The sequence below is a fragment of the Aulostomus chinensis genome, chromosome 4 (assembly GCF_037954235.1).
Source record: "Aulostomus chinensis isolate RoL2024-O1b breed Wild chromosome 4, RoL_Achi_v1.0, whole genome shotgun sequence".
NCBI lineage: Eukaryota > Metazoa > Chordata > Actinopteri > Syngnathiformes > Aulostomidae > Aulostomus > Aulostomus chinensis.
The window spans coordinates 10,190,976-10,218,918 of record NC_141323.1 but is presented as its reverse complement, the minus strand read 5'-3'; the positions used below and the strand labels follow the sequence as shown (position 1 = coordinate 10,218,918).

At 46.6% G+C, this 27,943-nt stretch overlaps 3 long non-coding RNA genes across 5 annotated transcripts in view; 2 read left to right on the top strand and 1 right to left on the bottom strand.

Annotated features, from left to right (window-relative positions):
- The window catches only part of LOC147262645 (uncharacterized), a 37,555-nt gene extending 37,021 nt beyond the window's left edge, over nucleotides 1-534 (bottom strand). Inside the window, exon 1 of the long non-coding RNA XR_015112570.1 lies at nucleotides 248-534. This is a non-coding gene — a long non-coding RNA (uncharacterized LOC147262645). The remainder of the gene's footprint in view (nucleotides 1-247) is intronic.
- On the top strand, nucleotides 135-14,237 carry LOC147262644 (uncharacterized). Of its 3 annotated transcripts, none has more exons than XR_015112569.1 (4): nucleotides 135-684; nucleotides 8,634-8,779; nucleotides 12,170-13,060; nucleotides 13,804-14,237. It is a non-coding gene; the product is annotated as an uncharacterized LOC147262644 (long non-coding RNA). The 3 variants fall into 3 exon arrangements; XR_015112568.1 differs by having other exon boundaries at nucleotides 12,170-13,930; nucleotides 14,125-14,219; XR_015112567.1 differs by having other exon boundaries at nucleotides 12,170-14,237.
- A 10,532-nt stretch (nucleotides 14,238-24,769) lies between these two features.
- LOC147262643 (uncharacterized) lies at nucleotides 24,770-25,981 on the top strand. The gene is made up of 2 exons (XR_015112566.1): nucleotides 24,770-25,230; nucleotides 25,592-25,981. It is a non-coding gene; the product is annotated as an uncharacterized LOC147262643 (long non-coding RNA).
- Nucleotides 25,982-27,943: the final 1,962 nt, after the last annotated feature.

Genomic DNA, 27,943 nt, shown 5'->3' with positions numbered 1-27,943 from the left:
CAGCGCCGAGCGCCAAGACGGAGAGTTAAAAGTACTGGTGATGAGACTTGAGGAGTCGGGCCTGAGCGACGGGCCTCCCCTGCTCGAGCCCGCGTGTGATTGACAGGGCTTTCTACCCGGGGTATCGAGTTTCTCCCTGGTGTAAAGTCCCTGTGGCTCTCCTCCAAAGAGCCACTACATTCCTGACCAGGTCATGAACTGACCACCGCTACACCACCACCAGCAGCACCACTCAAAATCCACCTACCTGAGCTGCAGAGCACCTCCTCACCTGAGCTGACCTCTCCTCTTCCACCGGTTAAAAAAAAAAGAAAAAAAAAAGACTTGGTTTCTTTTAGTTGCGAGAACTTTGTACAAAACTGCCTGTAAACCAGTAATTTAGGCTGAAAGCAAAGTTACCAAACAACTGCACAACATGTTGACGCAACACAACATGAGCGTGTACGTTTACAGTGGTTTGTTCAAACCAAATAACTGAACTGTGGCAAACAAAATGGACGCCACCTCCAACTCACTGCTCAACCCAGAACCCCCCCCCCCCCCCCCCGTCAAATGACACCACATGGTTCGGCCCAGTTAGCAGGTTCCAACATTTAACTGCTCTCAGCCTTTAGCCCCGCCTTTTGCCTGACCAGGAAGAGACCAAGCTCAACTACCAGACTCCCCAAGTGTGTAACCTCACAGGTGTGCAGCTCATCTTGAACATTGTTACGTGTTTTTTACATGTTTGGAGTGAAAGCTGAACCTGTGCGTTGTATTTTCTGGATTTTTGCGTTCGCTTCGATGTTGTTTATGGAGGGGCACAGGACAAAATGGCAGCTGGTTCATAGCTTCTCACCCATGGTCTCGCTCTCCAGTTTGTTAGTGCTTCCGCTGTATTGAAACAAATTCTACTGGTAAATTCCAGGGTTCCCCTTTCAAATGTGGTAGATAAATAAACCAGCTATTTCAGGACCGTGATGCAGTATGTATTCTTTCACCAGTTCCTCTCTGCTGGGTCTGCGCTAGGACTCTGTCCGGCATTTTGTTTCTGCATGTACTTTTTGTCCAGGTGGGGATGCAGTATTCCTGACAGGGACAGGGTGTGTAACAGCACTTCTAAAGATGTCCGTTAACTGTTTAAATACCTCACTCCCAACCGTCCTGAGAGATGAATGGGACCTCCTGATCAGCCGTACTGAACCTGAGGAAGCGAGTCCAGAACCAGGACCTTCACCAAACATGCATTTTTCATAAAACCAACCGTTTGTCATTTGATTAATATTTTTTGCTCAATTTTCGTTAGGTCAGCTCACTTTCAGACACACACACACACACACACACTGTAACTCGGCGTGCTGCTTCTTATGGCCTCTGCAGTGTTATTGTGTGTTTGTTTCTATTGTCGTGCCTTCAGGGGGTTGTGCTGCATTAATGCTTCGTTGCAGTTTATTCAGCTCTCCTTTTTTCTGAGCCTATAACCTCCCTACGTACACACACTCACACTCACACACACAGCCCACCCCAGCCCAGCCCAGCCCCAGCAGCCTGCAGGCCTACCTCAGGGGCCCGAGTGTGATGAGCTGTGCCCATCCCTGCTGCCTGCACTCTCAATCTCTATCTGGTCCCGAGCAGAAAGCCAGGGAAATTACGCGCCTTTTCCTGGAATGTGATTAGATTCCTGATGTTGGCAGCCACACATCTCTGTTTTTTAATTGGGTTCCGAGGCGCGACGAGATTAGCCTTGTGACATCATTGATGGTCCGCTTGTGTGTGTGGGGAGGTTGGTGGTGTCTGCTGATAAGGGATGGTAAAGGGGGTGTCAGGGGGGTTTGCGGGTGAATCCCCCCACTCCCCAGTGGATGATGCTTACTAATAGGGTCTATGAGGTGCTTTTTCCTGTACATACATGAGAGTGTGTGTGTGTGTGTGTGTGTGTGTGTGTGTGTGTTTGAGCTCACACTTAATCACGGTGAGCTTTTTTTTAATGCTTTTGTTTGTGAGTTGTGTTAGCGTGTTCATGCGTTTAGTGTCGATCTGATAAGATTTAAAACAAATACGTGACGTTGCTGTACCGCCGCCGTATATTAGGTTTATAATTCAACATTTTTAGGCACCTTTTGTTATCTTAATATTTAAATGCGTGTTATTCTGGGACTGTTTTTAACCTTTTCATTGTTTTTTTTATGTTATTCATAAAGTAGCTCCCAAGCTAATCTTCCATGTGCTGTGTTTTTGAACGATGGTTGATTTGGGGACTTTTGTAAAAATGGTAGCTGGTGCTGCGAGCAACAAGACACCGCACCAACCATGGGAAGAGTGGTTTTTTTTTTCGGCTGATAAGTTTGAGGTCACACTGGCTTCTGATAGTCATCGGACAGTCACACAACACTCACGCTGTTCACTGAAACGCACAGTGATTGGTTACTGAATGATCATGGGACCAAACAGAACTCCAGACGCTCTGCATGTATGGAAGTAGTTTTGTGTTTGTAGTTTTCTGACGAACAAAATATCTGTTTGATGCCACAAATTGAAGCAAAGAAAGGGTGAACAATTACCTCAATTTGTTTGAAGTTCTGAGGTTGAAGATTTTTCACATAAAAAAAACTGCATGATACGCAGGCAAAAATACTCAAGAAACTGACCTTAGGTGTGATTTGTTCTCAGTTACATTCATTTATTTATGACGTGCCTCAACCTACTGTATTTGCTTGATGACCTTTTGCCTCCTTCACCACACATTTATACATAAATATGTTTAATTTAATGAAGTGGATGTTGGAATAAGAGCAGGAATTTTGTCATTTTTGTCCAGGTGAAGTGCTGGAGTTGATAGACCAGCGTGGAAATTCAGAGCAGCGTGTGGGTTGGATGTTGAACATAAAAATTAAGGATTTTTTTTCCTGACCTTTGACCTTTTTAAGTTTTCATGTCCATCACTTGAGCACAGCACCTCTGATTTATAACGTCTAAAGCTGGTTCCGCTCGTGGTTCTGCTCTTTGATTGATTTGCTGCGTTTTCTTCTGTAATTCCAGCCGTCATCGTATTCAGGGGAAAGTCTTTATTCAACATTTGGTAAACTTCTACTGATGTGATATGAAGGCGATGCAACACTTGGTCACATGACTTGGACAGAGGTAGAAAAGTCAAGTGGCTCACACACTCGCTGGTGAAGGTTGTGGGCTGCATTAATGGGGGTGGGAGGCGGATGGGGGACCATGGGTGTAAAGGTCTCCCACTCCTTGCCTCCTTGCTCGCCTCCTCACTCCTTCATTAGGTTCCGTCTCCTCCTCCTCCTCAGGCCAGAGAACAATCAGCCTGGCGTCTGATACTTCCTGCCCGGCAATAATTACCCCACCTAATTAAAACTTAATTGCTGGCCTCTCCGACCGCCATCTTAAATGAGCAATGGGAGCCGGGGCGGGGGCGTACGCCTGCTGGGATGTTTGTGTGGATGGCAAATTGGTTTATCCCTATCAGATTCCTCAGTCCCTGGCCCCGCACACGCTACTGCACCGCTCTACTGCCCAGAAACAGAAAGAAAGGGAGAAGGCTTAATGTGATGGAGGCCAGACAAGGCCTAATGAGATCTCCACTCTTTTTGGGAGCTTCTTTAAACCACACTTTCATTCACTGACTCGATTAGTTGGCTTAAAGGAGCAGGATGGGGCCCCGACTGAGCAGGTTGTTTGGAGAAAGTGGTGAAAAGTTTGTCTAATGAAGAAGAAGAATGAGGTTGAGAGGGGAGTGTGTGTGTTTGTGTGTGTGTGCGCACGAGTGCGGGGGGGGGGGTGGGAGGGGAAGTGGAGATAAGGAAGTTAGGATTCATGGCCCCGCTGCAAAAATGATCAGGAGTAAATGAAAGAGGAAATGCTGCGTTAATCGCGATGGATTCAGTAATTGTTACGATTAAATTTCATAATTGACTAATGGCCAGCTGCGGCTTACATTACACACAGGATAAATCTATCACATTAAACATGCAAGATGAGAGGAGATGAGTGGAGATGGATGGACAGATAGGACAGGATGGGTAGAGGGATGGACGGACGGGCAGACGGACAGATATGCATGGAAGGCTTGTGTGAAGTGCACCGTGGATGAAGAGCTGCAGGGGGCTTGGCAGGAGATGAGTTGCAATAAAAGGAGAGAAGAAGAAATTGGTGTGCAGATGGAAGAAGCGATGAAAAGATGGAGGGAGAGAGAGAGAGAGGTGGAGCAAAGGGAAAAAGATGGAGATATGGAAGGAGAGGGGAGTTGGATTCGTGGCTCCCGGGTGGTATTAGGCTGGGTGCCAGTGTGTGTGCGTGCGTGCGCGCGCATGTGTGTGCTCCTATCTGCCACACTTCCTATGAACTCCAATTTCCCTAAACCCCTGCATCTCCTGCTCTTGCCATCCTTCACTCTTGAACTGCTTTCGCCTCCCTTTCTTCTTCTCCGTCCCAGAGAAACAAACGAAAAGCAGTTGTGATGAGCAGATAGTGGGGGGGGGGGGGCGGAAGGAGGGGAGGTGTGGGGAGGGAGGGAGGGAGGGCGGGTGGTGGTGGTGGGGGGGGTGTAGGTATGGAAGGAGAGAGAAAGTTGGAGGGTGATTAGAGAGAGATGACAGGTGACATCCATAAAGGGATTACGGAGCAGGCCTCAAAGACAGGGCCCTAATCCTGGCTTTGTACAGGCGCAGATAAACAGCTCCACTGATGGCTTGCTCTCTTAAAAAGTGAACATGAGCTACACAAATAACTTCCTAATTCCCCCTTTGTAGAAGTGCGTGCACGCTACAACACAAATAAGTTCTCTAATTCTTCCTTTGTACAAGTGAGCCAAAGAAGCACAAAATAACTTGCTCTCGAGGTGTTTGTGAACAGGAAGCTGTAAGAGGTGAGAATGACTCGTGTTTGTGCGTTTGAGGCCCGCAAAGTGCAGATATATAAATATACGGTTTTTTTTTAAGCGTGTTGACTTTTGAGAGATTTTCGTGTTCGCAAAGAAACGCAGGGTTTAAAAGTTTAAAAAGGAAATATCCTCTTTCTTTCTTATTTGTAGCCTTTTGAAAACTGGTGAACACACACGCAGTTGTCAGTTTGTGGTGTAATGAAGCGCTGCCTTAAAGAAAGACAGGGAGTCGAACACACCGCACACACACACACACACACACACACACACACACACACACACACACACCTGTGCTACACAGACAGGAAAGACCACCAACTGAAAGTCTGGTTTCCCATGTCGGAGTGTGTGTGTGTGTGTGTGTGTGTGTGTGTGTGTGTGTGTGTGTGTGTGTGTGTGTGTGTGTGTTGCTGTACACATGCTCCTAAGCCCAGCGGATTTTCACTGGCTAATACAACTCACACATTTATAGTGCTACACGTTTTGTCGTTAACATCTTTGGAAAATTATCAAATTAATGCTTTTGTCTTCCACCACCTGTGTTAAAAAGCGTAACTTTCAGGTGAAGCTTCCTGTTACTGAAAATCCTTGGCGAGGTGGATTTTTCTGCTTTTTCGCTGCTGACAACATTTTGGAAGGTCTTTCATCCTGTGATATTTCTAGAAACTGGATTTGGACTTGGAATCGAAATCCTGCAAAAACTGAAATCCCTCTCTTTGCTCCTTAAATGAAATGAATTTGGCAAGTTGAAAAAAAAAAAAGATGGAATAGGAGGAACTGCATGCCATATCACACCGATTATGGTTTCAGATAATATTCTGTGAGAAATCAGATTTCGTTTGCAGTGCCACCATGTTTTCCCCATTTGAAAGCTGCAAATAAAGGCTGGTGTTGATTATTCCGATGGAGAAAAACCCACAGGCCCCAACAGTTTTCAGAAAGTCTGAGTGGCTCGAATAGCCTTGTGGATTCCAGTCTTTAGCGTGTCAAGCTAACATGCCATGCAACAAAGCTACTCAGCTGTGAGGAAATGGCACATTCGGGCAAACACTATTGCGTTGCCGAGGTAGCCTGAAGTTAGCATGCTAGCCAGCTACCCAGCTAGCTCCTATCCAGAAGGTGATGAGTCACTGTGGCGTCAATCAGACCAACATGAGTGGATGAAGAGTATCAAAGAGTTTATGCTTAAAATACAGAATAAACTTTTCTATTCATCTTGTATGCATGTGACATGATGTCAAAGATGTCTGTTGTGTTGGAGGGATAGCTTTGAAGTTAGCATGCTAGCCAGCTACCCAGCTAGCTCCTATCCAGAAGGTGATGAGTCACTGTGGCGTCAATCAGACCAACATGAGTGGATGAAGAGTATCAAAGAGTTTATGCTTAAAATACAGAATAAACTTTTCTATTCATCTTGTATGCATGTGACATGATGTCAAAGATGTCTGTTGTGTTGGAGGGATAGCTTTGAAGTTAGCATGCTAAACAGCTAGCTCCTGTCCGCCCTGGCAGGTATCGAGTCACTACAGCATCCAGCTGACCCTCCCTCAACATGAATGAATGACATTTATACTTGAATACCAGATCAAAACTACTTATACTGACTCAGGTTGAATGAGTGAGTTAAAATTCAAGTAATTTGTACTGTAAAATGTTTCTGAGCTTTTGCTAACTCCCTCCAAGTAATTGTACATGTTAATCAGCCAGCACAACTCCCCGCGTGCTCTCACGCTACTGCATTGGAGCAGTGAGGAAGAACTGATTTCCTGTATGAAGCGAGAGCTCAGCAGGAATTCTTGGGGCAGGTGAATGACGTGATAATGATGCAGGGTAGAAGCCGAACCTGCATTTTGACCCAGTTACGGCGCCGTTTCCGAGCCCGGCATCAACCTGAGCATTAGCACTGGTTGTCAGCGGCTAAATCTCACTTTCAACCCGTCTATATTCCTCCCTCCTGTCCAGGGACTCAAACGGGCGAAAGGTGGGCCCAATCTTAGTTAACTGATAGTTTTGATTATGATAGCAGCAGCTCCCTCTGGCCTCTTCTTTCTTCCTTTTAAATACGCGCGGTCAAATCTCTATCTGCTATTTCACACTTTCTCTTTCATCACCCTCCATTACCTGGTAATGAATGGCTCCCTGTGCTTTCTTCTCTTGCCTGTCTGTTAACGTCATGCAAATTTGGCTGTAGTTTCTGCCACCGACACAGCGGCGGTGACTTTGTGAGATATAAAAGTAAAAGGGGACGTCTGGTTAATGACTTCATTTTCTCTTTTCATGGTGTTTTTAGCGCGTCTGCGGTGGGATTCCTCCCTCAAAGCACTGACACGGATGTATAATGTGAGATGTTGAAGCTGGGAGCAGGAGTAGATGTGTGGGATTGATGTAGGTCAAGCACTGATTGGACGGCTATTTTGAGGATTTTCAATGCATTGATACTGAGAGAAGTTGAGTGTGGGTGTGACTGTGGAGCAGGAGGAAATAAGCAAACAGCTGCTGCAAACGCACACATAAACACACACACACACACACACATCTCTGTCACACTCTGGCTTTACACACTCGTACACACACCTCAGCCCCCTCTAATAATCCGCTAATCCTGTTTATCATCAGCCAGCTCTTCTTAGTGCGAGCGATACATGAGAGAAATCACACTCACAAACATACTCCAATGTGCAGAGCCGAGATACAGTATAAATATCTCTATTTCTTGATTTCTTCCTCAATCTGCACTCCCTTTTGCTATTTTCTTCTACTTCTCTCTTATGAATCAGTTATGCAGTTACACATCACAATCCCACATCAATGCTCATCCGCTCAGAAATAGGAATGTTTGCTTGGAGAGTTTAACTAAGCTGTGGAGAGCTCACTTCCTCACTCCCCTCATTGGTTTTTAACTCCACACACACTGGGAGTTAAAAGAGATTTCCTTATGGGACACTCCAATTTAGTCCCAGTTGAACTTTTTCTCTCTCGTTTTGACAACAACAACAAAAAAGCACTTTTCTACAATATGCCTGTCCAAAAAATTGGAATATAAGGTATAATCACAGATGATCCTGGCTTTGCTACATAAGAAGGCAATAAATCTATATATTTTCATATTTCTCTTTTGGGGTTCTAGTAAGGGCTAAGCAAGTTGTAAATATAGCCATAATCGCCATTTCTCATTTCATAAGGTAATCTGCGGTGCTTAAAGGGTCGTTGAGGAATCGCGACTGGGCTTTGAGAAGCACAGAACCGGTTTGCTTGAGTCTGGTGTTGCAGGAATCAGGCGAAAGAGGAGGATGAGGTAAAACACCTCACAAAAGAAGGGGAGGTCAAGTCGGTATGATTTTGTTGCGTGTCTTCCAGTTTAGTTTCACAACCCACACAACTTAAACAAACAAAAAAAAAAAGTAAAGTTTGCGATCTGAAACAAAATGCGATGATGATATCCTCATGAAAGTGTTGGGCTCAAGTTTTTAAGTGCAATAATGCCTGACAAAGTCAAAAAAAAAGTCCCTAATTCCCTCCTTAATGCCAGCCTGCAGGTTCTTAAGCCAGTTTCAGATAGGATGTGCGACGCAACACGCTTGGCCCTGGTGAAATGTTTTTTAACTCGCATGCAGAGCACATGGAGGCTGAAACAGGCTTTGTCAGTTCAGAATTCATCCACTAAAAGTTTGTTTAGCATAAAACACGTGTAGAAAAAAAATGTGTGTAAAGCATTGTTTTCAAATCCTCCTGTCACTCTCAATTTTGTTGTTGTCAGGAGGAAGAAACATCATCGCTGGACAGACAGTCAAGTGTGGGCCGGACGCCGAGAGGCTGTGAGGCGGCGTGTGACCACCACCCACCCAACTGTGAGCGCTCGTGGTTCCTGACATCCAGGTGCGAGTTCTGGTCAACAGCCTCTCTGTAAGTTGAGATCAGATCTTTTAACAATGACAACTTGTTTTATCGTGGAACGTAGAGTTTCTCTGATACTGTTGGCTGTGTTGGGATTGCTAGCACTGCCACGCTGGACTGGAATGCTGTCAGTGGCCAGGAAGGAGGCTAAAGCTTAGCATGTGTCTTGAAGCGATACTTCACCCCCCCCCCCCAAAAAATACCATTTTATGGTCCGTTTTATTTCATCATTTATCAATTAGAGGTCTTGAAGTCATGACAGGTTTTCAGCTTCTCTGTGAATCCAGACTTCAGAAGGGCTAGCCTCATACGGGAAGCTACGGGAGACTGAAGATTAACAGTGAAACTACACAAAACACCTGTTTACAAACTCTCAAAAGATTCTTTTACATAATCCAAGTCTGTTTTATCCACTTGTACGCTCAATAATCCACGTTCGCGTGACCTAGCGCGTGTTTGAGCTTAGCTTGCACATTCAGTTGAAATCCCACAACCAGCTTGTTCACAGGTCAGGCCTCTTCGAGCGGATATGTAGATGTACTACGTACGTTTGTGTACAATGACATACTTAAAATTACAATGATAACATGCAGATGTTTAATAATCATACTGACGTTCTCACTTTTTAGCTAACACTTGCTAACTAGCACTAAAGGCCAGGAATACGCAGGACAAGTGAATATGTTGTGGTCGGTTCTCAGGGTTAGGGTCTCAGTCTATCCTCAGGGGTCAGTGACACGTTTCCCTATCCTCCCATAACAAGCTCAGATGTTTTGGTCTGACTGACAGCAGACGCCATCTTTGTAGTCTGTTCTGCAACAACCAAAACTCAGGTTTAAAAAAAAAAAACTGCTGTAGAAAAGTGAGTCTTGAATCTCTCAGCCACGTCTGAGCCCCATCAGATTAACCGCTGGTGCATCTGTCTCACTAATTAATGTGAGTGATGTGCTGGCAGCAGCTGAGGTGTTTAGCCAGTTATCTGTAGCCACCATCAACACCGACTCGATGACAAATTACATCTTGACCAGAAGAGATGGAGGTAGAGATAGAAGACGCCGGCGAAGCAAATCAACGATTTGCAAAGAAGTAAGCGGCGGAGGAGCCGGGCAGCTTCGGCCTGGTTCCTGTAATGTGTTTTCTCTTAACGCTGCGACACTTTGATGTGAGCTCGGAGGCCAGAGAGGCCTCGGGGAGGCAGAGACGTCTGGTCACTCAAGGCTACTTTTAAACACCAGGGGGCCGTTCCATTTCCTGCATCCAGGAAGAACACTTTTAAGGAAGAGCCGTGGGTTCGAGTTCTCTCATTTCCTCCTTTAACACTATTCCTGGTTGGAGTGCAGGAATGTGGCTGATTCCGAGTGGGGAAAGCACCTCTCTCAGGATATTTCCTGACTCCAAGGAATAGAGACGGCAGCACGGCGGCGCAGAGCTGAAAAGAGGGGATTCATTTGAGGTGTCTGGAACCTTAAAGGCTCCACAATCAGCATGTGTACTCACTGGCAATTATACTCTGAGATACTTTCTAAACTTTAATAAGTGAAAGAGAGAAGGCTGTTAAATACAGCACATGGACCATCTAAGCTGACATAACCCTGTTACACACATACACAAACTGTCACATACACATTCTTGGACACACACACACACACACAGTAATTTCCTCAGATGGCCTGTAATCTTACAGGCCTCCATCTCGGCGGCTTAGCCCAGTGGACTGGGGCAGCCGCTGCCAGCTTTCTACCCAGGGCGGGGGGGGCCTGGAGGGGGGGCACAGAGGAGCCGCAGGGCCTGGAGGAGCCCCACATGGATTGTATTTGGGAGCCTGAGGCATGAAATGGAATAGGTTTAATCTGTTATCACCTGCAGGGGAGCATCGGGGCCAGCCACTGACAGACGTAGCGGGTGAGGTGGTGCAGGGATGTGGTGGTGGTGGGGGGGTGGGGGGGTCGTAGCACTTTGGTCCCCGCTGGTAAATGAAATATCAGCCACTACAGACGGAGAGTGATATTATTTTAATTTCTCTGAAGCTCACCTCTTCTGCCTCGCTGCCTCTTCCTCTCCATCGCTTTTTTTCCTCTCTCTCTCCCCATTCAAGATTTCAACCTCATCGCTGCTGCAAATGTGAGTTTGTCCTCAGTGTCACGCGGAGGGACAGCAGCCTCGCGTTCATGGACGTATCCATGACTGGGGGGGGGCAACATCATCATAACAAACCTCCTCAAACAGAGATGATTCTGCTGCGATAATCTGACCCACAATCTTTCCAAGACCTCAATAAAACGTCCAACCAAAGCGTCTGCATGTGAGAGATGACCAAACATACAAAACAGCAACGTGAATCCTTCACAAAGGGTTTGAGGGATGAAGCTGGAAGCTGCAGGGCCGCAGCATAAATATCCATCTGGATATATTAATAGATCCTCTGTTAAATCACAAATCCTCAGATGAATGAACCAAAAATGAAACTCAAATAAAAACAAAACTGTAAGATGAAGAACGGCACCAAAAACACAGCTTAGAACCAAACAAAAATCTGCTGCATGATGAAGCGCTCAGGTTCAAGCAACAGTTCAAAAAAGTGCTGTACATTCAGAAATATGTAAATTCATAATTTAAACTTCAGCTCAATTTTCAGATCGAGCGGTAGCAGCTTGATGACGGCGACATCTCCTCGACTTCCTGTGAACGAGGTGTGGTGCGACGCTGGGGGGTGTCGGAGAGGTTGAGGGGAGGCAGCGTTTGTTGAAAGCTGCTTTCACACTCCTTGAAGTGGCTCTTCATCTCTGCTACTGTACTGAGGAGGAGACATGAAGGGAAGGAGTGGGTGAAGGTAGAAATCGGCAGCCGGTGGAGGGAGAAATGTGTGGAAATTGTGGCATAAATAAGATGCATCTTCCAACAGCTACGTCACATCCAAACAGCCAATATTTCTGTTCTTTTTCTTGATTTTTCCTCTAGAAAACAACCTCTAGACTAAAAAACTCAAATATTTTCTTCTGTTTCTGGATTATTTGGAGGTAAAGTGTTTGTTCTGGTGCCTGACAGATCAGACCTCTGGTGCATTTGTTCCCTTTTTCTCGCAAAGCAAGTCTTTTTTTTTTTTTTGGTCTAAGCTGACATGGTGCTAAAAATAGGTGTGGTTGGGAGGTTGATATTCTCACCCACGCATACATACACACTCCTACTTCTTACACACACAGATATTCACAACTCAGCACTGCTCTACTTTACGGAGGGCCCACGCAGTACAAACAGATGTTGTACACACACGCACGCACGTACACACACACACACACACACACACACACACACAAACACACACACAACAGAAAATATTCCATTTCACAGGTTTTTGCTGAAGTTAATTGTCACTGAGTGACATGAATGTTTCTCCAAAAGGTTCTCACTCAAGTCAAAGTGAGAAATACGCTGCAGCTCCAACCGTGGTCCAGAATCGACAGAAGCACCCCAGGAAGCAGGAGCCGCATGCTGGTTTATTTTGGAGGCCCTGAATTTCAGAACTTCAGTCACTTTTAGGTCAGTGGATGGGTGGACTCGCCGCAGCTCAGACGTTAGCGGAGCATTTACCTTTTGGTCCAGTTTGCTGTCACGTTGTCAAGTGCAGAAGAACTCAGTAAAGAAAGGTCACCTTGTCAGAAGAGAGCACAGACACGTCATCAACTCTTTCCCAGCCAGCAATTTTGAAAATCTTCACTCATCTTTCAAGACTCCCAGAATATTTTGTCCAGTGATTGTGAAACATGGCTACAAGCCCCCCTAGACAATGAGCCCAGCCATCCTCCTCCTCTGCCCAGCTGAAATGCTCCTAAGTGGGGCTGATGGAGCTCCACAGGCCCCCAGGAGAACCTCAACATCCATCGTCAGCTGCGTCTTCTGGTTCTGGAGCTTCTTGATTGTTTGGTTTTAGACCTGGACCTGCAGTATTCTGCCACAGGGTCCTCAGTAGCGCCCTCTGCTTCCCCATCTGTGTTGGCGTCCCTCCTCCTTGCCGTGTCGCAGCGTGTTACCACACATGATAGAGTGAACATGCGTGACCACACGAGTCCCAGTGGCGTTGCGTCACGCACACGTGAGCCAATGAAATGAATGTTTTGAGGTTCATTTCCTGTATTTGGTGTGTTTGCTTTCACACCTCAAACAAACCGCACCAGAGTCGACTTGAAATCAAACCAAGACCCGCCCCCTCAGAACCAGCAGAACGCAGATGTGGTAAACATCATGAAGAAGTCTTCAACTTCAGCTTTTCAACACCTCAGAACCAGCAAAAAGGTGACTTTTCACTTTAACTGTCTGATTATTAACATTTATAATCTAGAATTATTAATTTTTATCACAAAACTTGCATAGGGGGCCAAGTCAAAGCATGTGGCAGGCCAGTCTTGGTATGTAGGCCCCCCTTTTTGCAGCCCTGGTCCATGATAGCACAGCAGGGGGGGCAGGGACCCCAGGCCTGACTGTCCTCTCATGGCGGGGAGGAAACAGCGGCCTTCCTTTGCATCACCACATTGCGATGCGGCGACGGCGCTGCAGGTCCACTATTGTGATTGCAATCAAGCATCCCCAGACAACTATCACAAGCCACTAATTAGAGGATCAAACAAGGCTCCTCCAACACCAGCGCCAGCCGCTCTGCATATTTTGGCATGTGTCACTGTGTACCTGTCACTGAGCAAACAGCTGCAGAAATTGGGAGGGAAAAAAAACACAAAGATAATCATAAAATCAAGGGAGTTCCAGTCATGACAGCTTTCACTGGAAGTCCTGGGAGTGGAGCGTGTTTGTTTAGAATGGACGGCGGCCGCGGTGGTGCATTGTTTCTGCAGCTATTTGTCACCCGCTGGCGATGACGCAGAGCTGGCACATGTTGCTCAACGGCTGCGCGAGGCTTTGTTAGCACCAAGTGAAGGAGGGAGAGCAGGTAACGAGGACAGGAGAAGAGGAGTGTTGTAGCTGGGTGAACGGCTGACTCGTGTTACAGTAGCATGATGCCGTATCACTTCATCTCTCTCCAGATCGAATGAGGAAACCCCGACCAAGAACAACAAGATTAGTCAGTAATCAGATGTGATGTGATACTGTACATTCCACCCAGGAGCCAGAACGCTGACAGGTCGTTAGAGAACAGCAGCGAGGAAGCAGGTGGATGCAAACAACAATCTGCTCAACATTTTTATGTTTTCAGACCCACCTTTTTTTTTGTGTGAGTGTGTGTATCTGTGTTTTCATGTGGGGCAAAAGAACCAAGTTTAATAATGGCACTGACACCGGAGCAGCAACCTCAGCCAAACTTCGTGTTAAAAACAGATTTTTTTTTATCCTCCCAAAACTTACAGGCTTCTTCTCTGACACTGGTGAAAATCAGCCTTTTAGATTCGGAGTTTTCCCGCTGACAAACACACAAATGGAACAAAGATGACCTGCGAGGAGGAAGTAAAATACAACCCATGTACCAGTACAACTTACTGGTTCTGCATGTTTCTGCAAACCAGAGATAATAAAAGAAAAGAGCTGAAAAGAAAGCAGAGTTGCTGTTGAGCTCCGTCTGATTTGCTGAAAGTGGATGGTTTGCTCAGTTTTGCTTTATTTAGCCGTTCGTCGCAATTAGCTTAGAGCTACAAACGTGGAGTAGCCTGAGTCTGAGTCACCAAGGAGGAGCAGACCCGTCCGGGATCAACAAACCCAGAGGTCAGTCTTACAGGCGAATTACGCTTTTTTGAGGTGGAGCGGCTGCTCTGGCTGTAGACGATGACACGCAGACACCAGGCCCAACAACTGTCCTTGCAGATATCCAAACTATATCAAACACGAATACCTCTAAAGGCAAATCCTGCCGTTTCCTGTAGTTTCGGGTTGCTTCGCCCCTAGAAACGTATTTGCAACTGGCTGATGGGAACCTCCCTCTGTAGAAACAATGATCTTCCTCATCTCATTTCTTGCGTGTACTTCCTTCACATACTTCTCCTTTATTTTAAAAGCAAATACTTCCTTGATGTGTGTCCAAGTGTGATGACAGAGTCCCACCTCGTCATTTCTTTCCCCTTTATGTTCGCCATGACATCATGACCCGGGCGTGGATGGTTGTGTGCCGTGCAGGGTGGCAGATGACTCACACTGGTCCCCTCACAGGGGTGGCTCGGCTCAGAGGTAGAGTGGCCGTCCAGCAACTGAAGGGTCGCTGGTTCAATCCCCACTTTCCCCGGTGACCGTGTCCTTGAGCAAGGACGTTCTCATTCACTCTTCTTTTGTAAACAGTTTATTTTGAACAAAGAAAAATGTAAAAAAAAAAAAAAAGATAAATGATTCATTCACACGTGTCAGGAACAGAAACACAACGCTTGCACACAACCCAACAACTCAAGTGTTACAACTCCAAAGACTGTCGGCCATCTTGAGCAACGGCGTGTGTCCTTCAGCGTGAACTCATCACGTCACAGCCCCGCTAACTGATCCCGTCCAGGACTCAGAGCTTCAGAGAGACTTTAAGACTTGCAGCTCTTTCTGTTTATTTATTCCGTTCACTCAGACTTTAAACACAGCTAAAACACTGCATTTTCCACTGCAAATAAAAATGTCTGGCGTTCGGCTGGAGGTTCTGACAGCGGGACATTGTTAGGATTCTGCAGAACTTTTTCCTCGGCTATCACCGAGATGTTTTATGAGAATATGTTAGCCGGCTCTGAGGGGTGAACACTGGGAGTGTGTGACAGCTCTGATGAGGGCGGCCCGCTGACGCGACGCTTTCTCAGCAGCGCCGGCTCGGCTCTGTTTGGACTGTAAACATGTCGGAAAGTGTGAGAAAGAGTGTCTGACACGGCAGCGCTCTCCTTTGTTTTGGTTCTCAGGGTAATAATAGCTGATGGTGGCCCAGGTTGGCCGGTTTGCGGGCGTGCAGGTGGTGCAGGGCCGAGTTTCCACGAGCATCTATCAAAACACACTTCCCGTCATCGTCAGACTCAGATAATGTTGATGCACTCATGAAATCTTTGCCAGATTCTTGTTGCATTTGAGAGGAAGCAAAGGAAAATAGCTGTGACAGCAAAACCGGCTGATAAGACTTGCCTGTGCCTTTATCAACCTCGACGTGAACGCCACAATTATAGTGTGACATAATCTCATCATGTCATGGCGCATTACTAAACCTCGTTAGCCCATTAGCTCCTCGCGGATGGAGTTATTAGACCTGGAAGGCCCCGCCCTTTCCTGTACTCCCACTCAGTCTGACAGGAAGCGGGAAGCTGCTCGCATGTCAGTCAGGCCCAGACAGGAAGTGCCTGGGAGATGGCTACCCTTTAATGCTGCAATTATTGTAACTATTGTTTGGATTGGTAATCACACTCATTACGGAGGGATGGAGGGAGGGAGGGGGAGGAGCAGGGGGTGGAGGAAGGAAGAGGAAGCTCTTAGTGTTTTGAGGCTGTTCCGCTGAGGTCTGACGGACGGGGTGAAGGGAGGAAACGTGGAACTCCAGAGGGATGAGGAGCCGCTTGGGTGCATGGGAACGCTTGTTTGTTTGAAGGGTTTGTATTGGATCTGGGGTTCTCAGAGTAATTATCTGCGCTGGTGCCTCCAGCGAGAGGGGCGATTAACGAGGAGCCACGGGTCAGGACAAGACAACGACAAACTGTACGGAGTAAAGTCGAGGAAAGGACGTTCAGAGGGTAAATAGGGGACTTTCAGGAGGGAGCTGGTGACTCAAAACCAAGAACATGTTCTCCAGTGCTGGACTGCAGTCACATGACCACTCCTCTACGAAAAGGAGAAAAACATGACATCATGAGTGTAAAATAGATTGAAAACCAGCAGTTCTTTAAGGGTAGAATGAAGCTGGTTTCAAAATAAAGGTGCACCTGAGACTGCAGAAGTCAAAAGGCTGCGATTGTTTTTACTGCAGGGGTCGTGTGGCAAAGGGTGAACTCCCCCGTTATCTGGAGAAAACGAAGAAAACTACCTGTACTTCGAGTTGGAGGTAATTATCCTGCTGTCTGTGGATGGACAGGACAAGCAGGCTGTCCTCAACTTCTGATTCTTGGATTTAGTTTGGATTGCGTTGTGTTGTTCATCAATGAAGAGATTTATGGTAGATTTGGAAGGTTTCCTGCCTTGAGAGGCAGTGGACGGAATCTGAGGGATCGACGGGAAATTCCACCTTTAAGAGAGATGCTTTGTTTTCTTCCGCTCACCAAAACAAGCGTTGCACAATAAAATCCCTCCACACTCTACAAAATTCATGAGAACAGGTAAAACAAGAGTGAGACCCCAACAAGCGCTGACTCACAGAATAAAAGATGATTAAAAAAAAGCAAAAAAAATGAGGCTTTGCTACTTTGTTCACCAGCCGGATGGACTGGAATGAGCGGCGACACCAAACGAGCTGGTGAAATAAAACTGGTAAAGTTACTGGCTGTGCCAACTTTGCCTCTGAAACAACAGACGTGTGTGTGTGTGTGTGTGTCTGTCTGTCTGTGTGTGTGTGGGTAATTTCTGCATGTAAGCAAGTCTTTAAAGTGACGGCAGTGACAAACTGCTCATTTTCTCCTGAGAGTGAGAAATTAGCTGCAGGAGAAAACCAAAATATATTAATAATGATAAAGTAGGAGAGAAGCAGCCGGCTGATGTGCAGCATCACAACACGCAGAACTCCTGCAAACCTGCAATTAGACAAACTGTCAGCAGGCTAATGAGGTTTACTGGAGGCAAACAGTCAGCAGAAGCCTGTCAATCACAGCTGCAGCACCGGGACCCTGCGGCGAACCTTCAGTGGAAAACAAGACGTCGTACGTATGTCGACCTTCTGGTGTTTGTGGTTCCAGCGCAGCGCCGGCAGTCACGTCCACAGGTGAAGAAACGCCGTGACCAGTTCCAGTTTTGCTCGGCACAACTTTGCGCTGATGGATGAGAGCCGATCAGCTGGTTTGATTCAGACAAACGACGAAGGGCAGACTGAAGCGTCGACTGGAACAGGTCATTCTGTCTTTGACTGAAACCAACATTTAACTTAAAATAGACAAAATAAAAAGTACAATAAGGTGCAGCAAGACTGAGACTAAATTTAAAAAATAGAGCCCCCCCAGCCTCTCCTCCTCCTCAGGTTCAGCCTGAAAGTAACAAAAGGGAGACATTAACCTCTGACCTCTTGTGTAATCCTGGGACGCACGACTGTTCCTTACATTGTCCAATTGTGTCCCGGCTTAATGACCCGCTGCATCCACAACGGCTGCTGGGCCTCTGTTGTGTTGTTTTGGTTTTTTTACTAAACACTAAAGAATCAAAAGGAGCGGCGTTGTTGGGAGGAAGGAGGGTGACAAGCGGGCAGGTACGGAGGTTCAAGCACGGGATGAGCTTTTTGAATAAACTGCACTGAATTCACTGTCACTCGTGCACATGAACACATGAATCAGCCAGGAGGAGCGAGACGGAGGGGCGTTGGCAGGCCTGTGTTTCAGACAGAAGCCCGATGACTCCAGCGTGACGTCCTGAAGTTTGCAGGTGTGTCAGGTGACCCCGAGTGGAGTTTCAGTGCCGCGTTTGGGACTTTTGCTGCTATTCCACTGGAGACAGAACCGCATGGCCTCAGCGTAACAACGGAGCATCAGCAGCTTCTTCTTCTTTTTTTTAGCGCAGCGTTCCAACATTTCCAGTCAACGTTCTGGTGTCAAACTGAGTTCTAGCAAGCGGCTTCTCCAGAAACATTTCCTCTGCTGTCATTTCCAAACATTCACTGAGTGTTTCTCCTCCTCTCTCCTTCACTCCCCCCGTCGTTGCCATCAGAAACGGTGCACCAGGCAGCAGTGACTCTTCCTCTGGCGGGTCATGGACCCCGGCTCCTGCTGTTAATCTCTGGTGAAGCACCTGAGAGGCTTGGTGGCAGCCCGGTAGAAGTTCCTGCAGGTGAGAAGCTTCTGACGAGACTACGGGCCGTTGTAATTCATGGATGTTAGTTAATTCTCTGTCACTCCGTGAGTTGAGAGATGGATGAATGACACAGAAGAATGTCTTTGATAAGCACACTGGCGGCCCCGGGGCCAATTCAGCTTATTAGGCAAGCAGGAACACACACACACACACACACACACACAATGCGTTGGGGTCGGCTGATTACAGGGGTACGTTAGCCCCCTGGGGCCAGTCCACTCACAGTGGGGTTAGCGCACACACACACACACACACACACACACACACACACACACACACACACACACGTTTATGGTATTTACATCCATTTGCATTGCTAAGGCTCTGACTGGGCAGTTTGTTTAGTCATGCTGGGGGCCACCAGTCATGCTGGGGGGGCCACCATTCCTCCCCATTCCACCTGAAGAGCCGACTGGCCCGCCTGGTCTCATTGACATACAAAAGGCCGGGCCGGTGATCATTAGTGTCCCACCTTGTAGCAGTTCAGCTCCTTTCTTTTCTTCGTTCCTTTCATTCTTTCTCCTCTTTCATACCACAAAAAAACAGCATTTCCATGACAAATGTGGTTCAGCAACCCTGCCCTCTGAGGGCCCACGAGGCCGTCAGCGGCACCCAGATTTGACTCCATCTCATGTCTTTTGTTCTGTTCTGTTTTGTTGTTTATTTACTCAACAATTCACCTCAAATGTTATTGTTCTAACGCCAGTGACACACTTGGACGTGTGTGTGTGTGTGTGTGTGTCTGTGTGTGTGTGTGTGTGTGAGAGAGATCAAATAAAAACATCAGTCTGCAGGAAATAGTCACAGAACATTAAAACTCGTCAATATACAGAAAATAGTCCCTTAAATAAACTCTATCCTGCCCCAAAATTCTTCAGTTGGATCCAGACGACAAAATAAAATAAGACTTAGAGAGAGAGAGAGAGAGAGAGAGAGAGAGAGAGGGGAAATTAATGATCAGGCAGAAACAAAATGAGATATAAAAGAGAACTTGGAACTTAAATTTAAAAGGCATACAAAGGCCCAAAAATTTCACAGCTGAATATCATTAAATAAATATAATTGAATGGTACGATTCATCCCAATGCGTATCACTGGGGATTTGTTTTATTATTTCCGGCTCGTTTTAAAAGGCCTCTGAAAGACTTTTGCCGGCATCTTTCTCATATTTTCACACCTGTAAAGATATTCGTTACACGGGAGGCAACTCATGAATTAAAACCTATTTTTTCTCCTGCCTTCGTCCAGTTTTTGCAGCGAATTCCTCCAGTGGAGATAAGGATCTGCAGGGGTTTTCTCAGTGCTCTGTACCTGATTCAGCAGGTCAACAAGTCAATCAGCCAGACAATGGAGCTGGAATAAAACTACAGGGGCTAAATGAACATGATGGCGGTGTGTTTGCCTCCCCCTGATGGCTCTGTATGGGCTGGTGGTTGGCGGCGGGGCCCCCTGCTCAGTCCCAGCCACAGAAAACAAATTGCCAATTTGGTTTTATTGTGCTGCTGGAGGTCCACTCGACCCCAGAGACAGATGAGAGGGCAGCGCGACACAGAACCACAGGAGGAGGTAAATGACACTCCACACACACTCCACACACACTCCACACACACTCGCTGCCAAGAAGCCGGCGAGGATGCAACGCCTCTCAGACCCGGCGTCGGCTGCACGCCGCGCTGCATGGAGGGTTTGAACACAAAATCTTGATTTGTTTATTCCTGAAACAGAGAGGAGAAACGGAATTAAATTGTTAGACTCAAAGCCCAAATCCCAAGTGTGCCCAGGTGGTGCGGTGTGACGAGTACAAACCAGTCAGAACACTTCGCTCAGCTTCTTCACCACTCGCACACATTCATGGACTGGCTTCCTTGGACTGCTTTGGCTTTTTCCTCTCATTCACAGGAACGGTTTTAATCCGTTCACTGCAAAGATGGAAGATTAGAGCGAAATTTGGGGAGGCAAACGCGCATCCAAAAGAAACTCAAACACATCATGTGACAGAAGCAGAAAGGAAAAAATGGCAATGCCAAATTATAAAGGTATGATAAAGTAGTTTATGAATAGTTCAATAGTAAAAACAACGGTTCCCTGACTTGAAATAGCCAAATATTTTATGTGTTGGACGGTGAAATAATCGGCCCGTTAATTCGACGTTTTCTTGCAGAGAGCAAAGTAATAAAACCGTATATTTACGACATTTTTACAGAATATTTTTACTCTCAATTTTGAAACTGAGGTATATCTGGCTGCATTTTATTGCAGGATACATTTTCTCAACATTATTTTAAGCCTCGTCAAACTCTTCTCCAAAAAGCGGCGTAATTTCAGAAATGTAAAGTGCCCACAGTAATACTGTGTCTAGAGACGCGCGAAAGTACTCGTACACCAACAAGTCCTTGCTAAAGAAACTTCTTGGTTCCCTCAGATATTGAGATCTCATCCACGCTTCCTTACAATGAGGTGTCACTGCGATGGCTGACATCCGGTTAAATTTAGGCACAGAAAGAGTTGGTTCGGTGACAGGAAAGTTGGACCCGGTTGAAATGATTTATGGTTGCGAACAGGAAACGAGCAGAAGTCGACAGTCACGACGGCCGTCAAGAAAACAAGTAAAAAAAAAAAACAGGTGATTTTTCTCGGGCACGAAACCTCCTCATAACGGCACTCAGCCCCGCTTCCCCACACATCGACACATAATACTCGCCTAATCCTGTTAACCACACACTCTTACAAGGCAATAAACACCTCAGCGGCCTCCCCAGGACCGGCCCTCACACACGCACTTCAATCCAAACACACACTTTGGGTCGTAAATGGCAGCCGGCAGGCCTGCTGTGCTGTCTGCCGTGACAGCCGTTAGCGTTAGCCATAAAGGTTGCAATCAGAGTGACCTCTACAGTAGAGAACCACACTGAATGAAGAGCAGGCCTACTGGGCTGTAAAATCCCTCGCCACCACTGTACTCTGCTGAAAGAAGCACCCGGGATTGGCCCCATAAAGCAGATGACGGGTCCCTATCAGGCACGTTTGTGCTGGGTGGGACAGATGGAGAGCAAAGATGGGATAGGTAGGGACCGGGAGGGGCGGGAGCTGGTAATTAACGCAGGAGTCAGGACTCTGAGGAGACCAACAGATGGAGAGGGAGTTACCCCACCCCAACCCTACCGAGGGGCTGAGGCTGGCAAGCACAGGAACGCTAAGAGCAGGCAGTGTATGTGCGGTCCTGGGTGTGTGATAAGCACATGTTCCCCTGGGTGAGTGCTTGAGTGATCTAACAGGGGCAATTAATTTGTTTTATATACGATTTAACTCCTCCGAGCTCCGACAAAGGAGGCAGTCCTCTGGGAGCTCTGAATGCTCTCTGATACAAACCAGGACCACAGGGGAGATGCACAATCAACCGGCGTCGAGAATGCCCGTTTATGCCCGGGCTTTCATGTGTACTGCTAAGGGGTGAGGGGGGGTGATCCACTTGTAAACTCATTTCCCTTCATGAATATGTAATGGAAACTGATGAGGCTAATGACTTGTAGAGGTGACCTACTTATTTACGGCGAGGAAGTGGGGATCTGAAGCTTTCATCTGTCATACATAAAAGGAATCTCAAGATTATTTATGTACCAGCGATGCTTGTGATATCCCAAGAGAGGCTATCGCCTGGCTGACCGCGTCCTCGCCGTCTGATTCACCGCTCTCTGTTTCCTCGTGTCCCGCAGAGGACGAGGAAACAGAACCTCTCGCCATCATTCTCGCAAGTCAAAGTTGAGGCAGTGACTCCATCGATGAGTCAGAGGACAAGACTCTGATTAATTAGGTGCATCACAAGCTTAGCATTAGGCTAACAGTGGGCAAAATTTGGAGGAAAATACAGGCAGCAAAAGCTTCTCTTATTGTTCGCTTATGACCACGACCTTTAAAATATGAGGAGAAAAAAACTCCACACAGAATTTCCAAGAGTCCTTCTTCCTTAGCAGACTTGACTTTCAGCAAATGGATTGTTTTTGGCAGCTATTCAGAGTTTAGTTTGGGTGTTAAATTCAATTCCTGTCAGTAAGCGACTGGCCTTAAAAGCCTTAAATTTGGCTGTTCCCCTACACACACACACACACACACACACACACACACACACACACACACACACACACGAGTCTTTATGGCATTATTGATGTTGATCCTATGTCAAGGTTACTTATTATGGGGGTCAGAGTGCGAGCCCTCTGCAGCCTGAGTGGGTAAACACCAACCTCCACTGGTATGAGGACTAAGCCCCCCCCCACACACACACACACACACACACACACTTAAAAAATGTTAACTATCTCTCATCAAAACCCCTTTCACTCCCCTTTACCCTCCCTTTTCTGGCACTTAATTCAGTGTCATTAACTCAACTGGTCTCCCCCTCCGCCCCCTCCTGTCCTGCACTCCCGCAGCCGAGCCGTGACGCTATCTGCCCATCAGTTTGGTATTGGTTGGTATTGGTCTCCTGAGAGAGTCCAGGACGCTGGGAACCAGGACCCCCGAATGGTTCTCTGGAGAAAGAGGAGAGATTGGGACAACAGGTTAGATGATGAGGAGAATGACCCTTTTAAAAACAGTTGGAATCATGGAGGTGGGCATCGCAGATAACAACAGGCCTCCTTTGTGTCCCTGCCTCCACTAATTAAATTAAAAAAAACAACCTGGGCTTTACGATAAGGACGGACATGAGTGTCATCAGTCACAGATATGGAGAGAAAATGAGCGGGAACAAAAGGACAGAAGGGACAAACTGTGGGAATTATCTGACACAAGCCCGATGAGACGGGACAGGGGCCAAACCGCTGTCCCAGGATCAGCGGGGCCACAAATCTAGGATGAGTCCTAAAACCTGGGAATAAGTTAGATTTGTTTCACCTTAATATGTCAAAGTAAAATCTGTCGCTCACACAAAATATTTTAACTTGTTTGATGGCAAAAAATACACAGGTAAGCAACACAGCTTCATGCATCCGTGACATGGTTTGTTCATAGCATAACGTTAGCTTTGGAATGCTAACGACTGCGTTCAAAAGTCGAATATGAAAACATGGTGTTCATTGGCTTATTTAGTGTTTACTTTGGGAATTCCTTCATGACACTGATCTTGAAACACCCCTGGAATAAAAACACAAACCTCTGATAAAGTCATTGTTTTTCATCAGTACACAAAATCTTCTTTTCAGTGACAACAGTCAAACAGGGACTGTTTTGCGCGTGTCCATGGTTACAGAGCAAACAGAACCTGTTCTTAGGTAATGCAGAATGCCCTCGATGGTGCAGAGTCATCAAAATGTAAACATCTTCAGCCTGAATAAACTGGTGGAGCAAACAGCTACTTATAGACTCCCTGGCAACCTTCCACATCCTGCTCGCATCCCTCACGTCATGACGGCAACTGCAGCGACCTAATTTAATACTACACCAATTCTGCTGCGGGTTATTTACCATAAATGATGAGGCCGTCACAACTTCAGCTCTCATCCTCTCACCTCAACACATTTTTCTCCTGAAAATGATCAGAACTACTTGGGTATTTCACATTCAGTATTTGTGGTGTTTAGTTTCCTTGTGTTCTTTCCCTCCATCCTCAACAGTGCTTCTTAATGAATATCATTTTGTAACGGGTCCCTTTCATGTTTTGGATTGTCGGTCTTCTACATTCCTTTAGGGAAATAAAGTGTGTTTTTAAGCTAGCTCGCAGCCCGTTAGCTTGTTTTTGCTAGCGTACCCTCCGCAGCCTGTCGTAAATTAAGTTTGGCAACGTTCTTGTGTCAAATAATTAACCAAAACACCAAACGAACGGGAGGAGCTTTCCATGTTTTTGTGGGCATTAGTGGCCTTTTGCTTGTCCTGGGTAACCAGGCCTCTGTCAGGTACAAAACCAGGAGAGGGGACCTCAGAGGCCGCGCGTCCCCCACCGTGACAATGCGACCAAAACTGATCCACAACCTTTTGGGTTATCCTGACAGAAAAAAAACAAAATATTAATACTGATTATCATTTCCCTACATCCTAATGCTGTTTTTTTTTTTTTTTTTACTTTTATTTTTTACTCTTCGCAAAAATGACGAATTTTTCTCCCCTTGAATGATAACATCTGCTCGTCTCTCTGCTGTCCTGCGTGCACACATCTGGACTCGTTCCTTGTGTGCACGCGAAGGTTAAGATGTCCATTCGTAGAAATACTGTCATAAATATTCAACCACACTGATTTAGCGCTGATACCTGATGGGGCGCTGAAAGCCGACATCTCTGTTCCAGTCGTGTGGCCCTGCTCAAATAATCCTACCATAAAGATGACGTGCGTCCACCACAATAACCTCCTCACCCACGCAGCATCAACTCCTGAGCGTCTCCGAGAGGGAAAGTTACATAAGTTTTCTCTCGTTTGCCTCAACAGAGGAAAAGGGAAAAACTGTGTGCTGCAGATACGGCGGTGAGGAAACGTGAACTCTCCTCCCTGGAAATGTTCATCAGACCTCAACCCCTTTAGCCTGCGTCTTAATGAGGTGAGAAGCCTCGCCGATCGGACTTCAGACACATGGGTAAATAACACCTACGGGAATGCTGGGAAATGAAGAAAGTGCGTTTGAGTCTGAATCATCTCGACGTAATTATACAAAGAGAGAAAGAGCGAGAGAGAGGATGAAAGCGTCCGTCAGAGAGTGAATCCACCCATAATCTAACCCAAAATAAAACCATTTTTTTAAAAAAGTAAAAATGGAGACAGTAAAATGGTTTCACCTCCAGTGACCTTGCCACTGCCCGGACACAAAACAGCCCAGAAGACATTAACGTTGTGGAGAGGAGAATCTACGCAGACAAAGGTAGAGCAAGAGATTCATTTTCCTTTCATGCTCTGATTTACAGCCGTCTGTCAGGTTCGTGGAAGGAATTTAATATCAAGTTCTGCACCTCGGCACCAACCTGGCACGGCCCAAGGGTTGATACGGGCGGCCACGTTTCCAGTCCTGCATCACAACACCTGCAACCGTCAGAGTCCCCAGGAGGTTTCGTGTTTCTTTTTTGTTTCATTTTTTCCAGTGTAATTATGCAACGTGTGTTGGAAAACATCGAGCAAAGACGGTTGCAAGTCGCAACTTTTTAACACGGTGCTACGGAGGAAGGAAGCCGTCCGCCGGTGAACTGTCCAGCTGTGATAAATCCCACTTGTACGGGCGTGAAACCAGAGCTCTGATCTTCAGATACGTGTCTGAATATCCACGGCAGTAAATTTTGATTTTCACTCTGTAAAAAAAACAACAAAAAAAAACTTTGTGACATTCTAAAAGTGCTTAAAATAAATGCCTGTTTATTATTGATGACTAAATTGTTTTTTAATCATGAAATCCAAACCAGTGACGAAAATCGTACAGGACTTTTCCTGCCAGACAAAAAGAACCAACTAGCAGGTGGCGGAGCATTTATGACTGTGAAACCGTCATTTTTACTGCCACTGAAATCTGCACTTGCTGCTGTTGAGGTCCAATTCAGTCTTAACTGATTACTAGCATGTTAAAAAATACATTTTACAGAGCTCGCATGAAAACAAAACTTTTATACACCGCAAAATGAGGTGAAGTCAATTTCCTCGTCCCTGAATGACAAAAATACTGCACGATGATGCACTTCGGACACTTTTGATTGTTAATTAGCAGTAAATTACTGTATTTTACTCATGCATGCAACTGGACAATTCCTTTCCAGTGAAAGTAACTTTTATAAAATGGTCAGTATTAACATCTATCTGTGAAGCATCACTATTGGCCTTCACACACTGATGCTGCCGACTCTCCACACACTCCATTTTCTCCATCAGTATCTCCAGTGGTTACACTTAGAAAAACAAACTCTCCGAGCTCCCGGGCCACTTATCCGACGCAAACCTGGGTGTGTTTGCTCTCGCTGAGAGGTGCAAACTCAGGTTTATCTGCAGTTGACAGCTCGGAGCATCACGCAGCAGGCGAGTGTGTGAGCGACGCAACAATGGATCTCTCCCACGCCAATGTTGACCAAATGATAGAAATGATGCTAGCGTTAGCTCAGCCCCGCTATCACGCTGCAAAGCCCTTGAGCGTATGAAGGGGGGCACAATGCATAGCTCCCTGACACACACACACACACACACACAAGATTAAATCTGGGCTAGCTACTGCTGGCCTCTCACTTTGATGAGCCAAGGAGCCAAGAGTCTGGGTGCTGGATTAAGATGGCTGAACTAGATTCTCACACACACACACACACACACGCACACACGCACACGGGGGGGAGGGAGGGAGTGAGGGGGGGTGACCCTGATCCCCCATTCATTTACATTGAGTATTTTTTTCCCTCTCTCTCTCTCTAAATTGAACACAAAGACCCCTCCACAATGGTTAAAAATCCACCTTTGAGATTAGCCGGCACAAACAAACAGTCATCCGAGAGGAGACCTTTCTCTTTTCTACCCATCACACACACACACACACACACACACACACACACACACACACACACACAAGGAGTGAGGCCTTCTTCAGTCTGGGCCTGTTAATAAATTATATCCATTAGATGCATATTATTAGAGTGGCGGAGGCTTGTATGACCCGGCTGTGTTGTGTTACACCGCGGCGAGCCAGCTAGCTTGGGTATTGTGTATGGAAGCTGACACCGCAGGCCTTTCAGTAAAAAGTGATGAAGAGCAGACTGACGTCGACTGATTCATCCTGACGAGCGCTGTTAGGTAGACTCATCATCGCACGCGTATGCAGGGAAGCGCTGTTCGCAGCCACTGAGGGGAGTCCCACACCAGACGGGGATGGCGTCTCCAGACGGCGCCGTGCCGGAGGTCCGGGTTTGAGACAGAACCTCCTGGTGGGGGGGTCAGGAAACACTGGCGCATGAGCCCAACATGCATTTGCGTGACTGACGCCCCTGTCGACGTCTGATCACCTGAAGTGCACCTGCAGTAAAGTCTTGTGGATCACCTCATTGCTCTTCCTACAAATAAAAGTTAAATCTGTCGATTCCAAGCAACAGATTCCGATGTTTCTCCGACCACACAAAACGTCCCATCTGGATATCTTTGTTGGAACGAGATGTGGTCCCTCCACCTGGAGGAGCAGTCCATCAGATGGTCCAGACCACCTCTGGATGAGGATCAGATCTCATTCCCACTCCTGACCAGATCACTCAGGATCACATTTATGGATCCCAGCAGACCCTTTGATTCTCTGGTCGGCC